Here is a 5,810-nt window from a genome sequence, read left to right as displayed (position 1 = left end):
GAGAGAGAGAGAAGAGGAGAGGAGAGAGAGAGAGAGAGAGAGAGAGAGAGAGAGAGAGAGAGAGAGACTTATATGCCAGTATTTCTCCAAGTGAGAATTCTAGATTTAAGGGAAGTTTCTAACAAAAGTTTTCAGAGTAATTTAAGAAACAAACCTAATCATTTCATTAATAATATGGGATAATAATGAAGGTTATAGAATACTGAAATTCTTTAATGCTAGTGGGAGCTAAAATGTTACTATTACTTGAGGAAGCTATAAGACAACACCTGAATAACATCTATCTAACCAACTCTATCAGGTATGTTTGCCCCACCCCCACCCTCACAAGGAATTTTACATTTCTCATCACAGCACAAAATTGGAAACAGGACAAATGTTTATCAGCAATAAACTTGTGAAACAACTGTAAAGGAATATTTACGAGCAAGGGGGGGGAAAGCATGGTTTATTACTAAATACCAAAAACAAGAAGAATATATATTGTCTTAGTTACTGTTCAGTTGATATGAGGATATTGCATGACCAAGGCAACTCTTACAAAAGAAAGCATTTAATTGAGGGTGTGTTTATAGTTTCAGACGGTTAATCAATGAGCATTATGGCAGACAAGCACGGCACTGGAACAGTAGCTCAGAGCTTTATATCCTGATCCACAGGCAGCAGACAGAAAGAAAGAAATTGGACCTTGTGTGGACTTTTGAAAACTCAAAGTTCATTCCCAGTGATACACGTGGTCCAGTGAGGCTATACCCACTCCAACAAGGACATACCTCATGATCCTTCCCGAACAGTCCACTAATTGGTGACAAAATATTCAAATATACAAGTCAATGAAACCGGGCATGGTGGCACACGCCTTTAATCTCAGCACTCGGGAGGCAGAGGCAGGCGGATTTCTGAGTTTGAGGCCAGCCTGGTCTAAAAAGTGAATTCCAGGACAGCCAGGGCTACACAGAGAAACCCTGTCTCGAAACAAAACAAAACAAAAAAAAAACCTAGTCAATGGAGGCCATTCTCACTCAAACCAACACACCTTGTATGATTTATTCATAAGAAACTAAAAAGCAGGCAAAGTTGATTGTAATAAGAGCACTAACTACTGTTACCTATGGTATTTGGGTTGGATCAAGTTACCGTAAAGAGTTCTAAAGTTCTTGATCAGTCTATATCTGTGCTTGTTCTGACCTCACGGGCATCATTCACTCACTGTTCTCCCCGCCAAGTTCATACTAGGACAGTGTATACAGAGAGTGCTCCATCCCCAAGACAGAAAGTGTTTTTGCTTAAAATAAAATTCAACTTGATGAATTTCATTGAGAACTAACTCTGGAACGATGAATATTCATCAATTCTCTGTATGGACAGTGAGATGAATGTATTATGATTTAATAGATCAAAGGGACTTGCAATCATCATGAGGTGGATGAGAACAGGACAATTTTTCCATCTTCTTGATGAAACCCAGATGGCTCCATGCATTGAGAGCTGCTGGATGGGAGTTCACAGTTGGAAAGCATGCTGGTGCCACTTATCCCAATTCAGAGAGCTGAGAGAGGCTTTCCTTTCTCTGCCTCTTGCCCCCTCACTATCTATTTTAACATTTAACAATATGAACAGCTGGCATCATGGGCTTCAGAAATAATTACAGAGAATGCGAATAAACATAAAATTATGTAATATTTCACATGGAAATTTCAAAAATAATATACTTCAACTCTATAGCTCACAATTCCAGTTTACTTGTGGTGTCTAACATAGTCTTAAATTGATATTTTACATGATAAATAGTATATTCAGTGGATGGTAATCAAAATTAGCAAAAGAAACTATAATGCAAAGAAAATGAGGAAAACCAAAAAAATTCATAAACACAAAACATGCACAGACTAGACAAGGCAAATCCTCTACAACATATGAGGGGTGCCAAGGAAAGCATGCTAGAACTAGAGATCATTATTTTATTTTTTTGTATGTGTGTGTGTGTGTGTTTGTATATGTGTGCTCACATGTGTGTATGTGTGCCTGTGTGTTTGCATGTGTATGTGTCTTTGTGTGTCTCTATGTATATCTGTGTCTATTTTTGTGTATATGTATGCCTGTGTTTGTGTGTATGTATATGTACAGGTTTATTTGTGCCTGTGTATTTGTGTGCATATGTGTCTCTCTGCTCATATTGTCTATGTTTATGTGTGTCTATGTGTGTTTTGTGAGTGTAGAATATGAATTCACAGTGTATGTGACTGTATGTAGTTGCATGGGTCTCTGCCTATTTGCTCACTGAGGCCAGAGGATATTAGGTTTCCTGCTCTACACCTCTCTACATTGTTCCTTTGAGACAGAAACCATTACTGAACTGGAGCTGTTCTGATGGCCAGCAAGCCACAGAAATCTTCTTGTCTCTGCTTCACACAGTGCTAGGTTTACAGATACACATGGTTTCTTATGTGGGTGCTGGATCAGAACTGGGGTTCCCATGCTTCCGTCTGACCTACCAAGACAAGTTTCCAAGCCCCACTGTCTTCTTAATTCTCAAAAACTTAGATGTTTATGAACATCTCGTGTTCCCACTCAATTTTCTGTTAACTAATGACCTAGTGAGTAAATGTCCATGAACATGGACATGGTTCAGAAAGATCGCAAGAGCTTTGAGTGAATTGGCTGGAGAGATGTACTTCAGTCCTTTCAATTCATTATACATTGCTCTGAAAACACTCTAAACTGGGAAGCCTTGAAAGTAAATAGAACTGCTTTTGTTGGTAGTGGTGATATTTAACAATCACTTTTCTAACATCTTAGATTGACAACTATAAAAGGAAAGGGGTAAGGACATTTAAACATGCATGTGACATTATGTGGCAGAAGGGAAATTTTATTTGTGCAGGACTCCTTTAAGTCATTTCTGTGGGACCTTACATGCCTGGTTGTACATGTCAACCCATGATACAGGAGAAATTATAATATAAAGAACATTTCAGAGAAAGGCACAGCTGATAAAAACATGGTTCTTGTCAAGGGAGTTTTTAGATATCAAGTTTCCATCACGTTGAAAGGTAACAGCTGAAACGCTGTGGGATAGTTTATCTCACTTTTGGCATTTCCTGTGAGTCATGCTTCATACCTTTTCATCAATGAATATTTTATAAACACAACCTCAATAACATCTGCATTCTTTGTGTTGTTGTGTAAACGGAGTGATAAGCTACCAAAGGGCTCATAAAGTTGATGGTCACCTAAGCTGAGGCTGGCTTCCTGTAAGCACCCCTCCCATGATGGCCCGAATTCAAATTTGAGAACTGACCAGTAACCATCCTAGCAATTTAGACTCATGCCTCTAACTCTTTAGAAATGGTGAGAAGAGGCACAGCCCTGGGGAAAATACCTATGTGTGTGTACAGATGGGTCTATAGACATAGACAAAAAGATCTCACAGAAGGAGTCAAGGCAAGCTGCACTAAACTGATGACTAGAGGAGAAGCCAGAAGAACCTGGCTCCCCATCCTGAATACATCCTGTTTACATCTTTGAGAATATAACATAACAGAATTCTCTTGACATTTGAGAAATGGGAAATGTTTGGAATTAAAAAGAAAATCTTGCCAATTGTTATGTGTTGATGTCTCTCAACTCTTGATTAGAAGACAGGTTTCCTGCCTTTCTTAGTGACTCCTTAAGGTTTAAATAAAAATCTCCATGTTCAGAGGCCAAATGAGCTGCCTAGCCATTTGTAAATGTACTCACGTCCCAGCGTCAGAGCGTTTGATGTGGTATCTGACTTTGCTGTACTTTCCCTGGAAAGCTGAACCCACAGTGCTGCTGGAACTTCATGCTGGGGTGGAGGTTACATATGGGCATTGAGTATAGGGTACGGATTTCAGCTCTAGGTGGTATAAGCCACAGAACTGACCTTGAATGGTGACATTTGAAAACAAGTGAAAGGACTTTCATGGAGAAGCCATTTCCTCATTATAGACACCAGTTCTGAAAAGAAAATGCCCAGTGTATGCTTTAAGTTCAGTTTTTACCATATTCTTTTATGGTAGAGAAGGAGAGCAGATGTTGTCCCCTACAGAAGCACATGGGAAACCATCTAAAGATTAGCTATCTCCTCATTAGACAGAAAGGTCTAATGCCTCTTAAGTTTATTTATTCTGTGTTACCCTTCCTTATTCACTGCCTGTGGATTATTCTTCAAATCACATCCAATTAAAAATAATAATAAAAATATGGGCTGCAGATATAGTTCTTGCTTAGCATTCACTAAGGTCTGTGTTCTGTCTCTAACACTAGATAAAGACAGGCATAGCAGTACTGTTACATATTGAGGTTGAGGCCAGCCTGGGCAGCATAGGACACACATCTTCAAACAAACACTTAAGAAATTCAAGTAAATAAATAAAACAGATTTCTGTTCCATACGAATAAAATCAAAATTAGATTTTGTACATAATGTAACTTTGTATAAGATAGTCATTCTTCTAAGCATATTTGAAATGCTTCAGGTAGAAGCAAAACTAGTTTAACTGCAAAGAAGTTACATAAATAGATAGCCTTACCTCGCAGGGACAGATTTCCTGTGGATCTGTTCCCCCACCCCCATGACATTTAGAGGAGCAGAAGAGTTTTGTTTGTTTCATTTATTATCAATGATTAGTTATTCTTCTGAGACACACCAAGGAGCTAAAGGGTTTCTTCTAATCAAGCTTTGTTGATGCAACAGCTCACAGCTTCAGATGGCTTGCTGCAGAGCAGAAGCAAGTAAGTGGAGAGGCAAAGGCGGTGAAGACAAAGAACTTCATTATGTTGAACTTGCTGGTGGGAAAACAGCAGGATTCTCCTCTGAAAAGGCCATCCTGGCTGAGAGGCTGGCTTAAATAGGAGATGAGCAATCAGGAACAGTGGAAGCCTCCTCACAGGTGGAGAGTGTGGCCAGATTTCCATTGATGAGTCATATGATGATGATAGGAAACGTTGCAAATCGCAAAGCAAGGATGTTTATTTCTTCGTGCTATGCTTGTCACTGATTGATTCACCACCAAGACAGTTTCTGACCCTTTTACACAATGGCTACACTAGGGGTGACAGCCGACCCAAAGCCTTCTGGCTGATCTCCACACTTTGAGAAATGGAACCATCAGACCCTCCTAATTGTGATGGAAGCCAACCTTCTCAAGAGATTAACCAGGACGTCCAGCATCAGAGCAGATCTCAGGGTTCAGGCACGGTGATGTCTGATGCTCTGTTTGCAGTAATAGGAACTATCTTTTTCTAAAGGGCTGTTGTTTGGAGTGTGTACTGAGTGCCAGTCATGCTCCAGGCTTAGGGAATGGAGAAAGGCTCTGAGGAAGATGAATCAGAAAGAGGTGGCTCACACCTCAAACACCACCACAACCACACACACACAGACACACACACACAGACACACACACAGACACACACACACAGGTACACACACACAGGTACGCACACACAGGCACACACACACAGACACACACACACAGGCACACACACACAGGCACACACACACAGACACACACACACACAGGAACACACACACAGACACACACACATAGACATAAACACACAGGCACACACACACAGACACACATACAGGCACACACACAGACACACATACAGGCACACACACAGACACACACACAGGCACACACAGGCACACACACACAGACACACACACAGACACACACACACAGACACACACACACAGGCACACACATGCACAGGCACACACACACAGACACACACAGGCACACACAGGCACATACAGACACACACAGGCACACACAGGCACA

The sequence above is a fragment of the Mus caroli genome, chromosome 2, assembly GCF_900094665.2.
Source record: "Mus caroli chromosome 2, CAROLI_EIJ_v1.1, whole genome shotgun sequence".
NCBI lineage: Eukaryota > Metazoa > Chordata > Mammalia > Rodentia > Muridae > Mus > Mus caroli.
Note: the sequence above shows the minus strand (reverse complement) of the source record.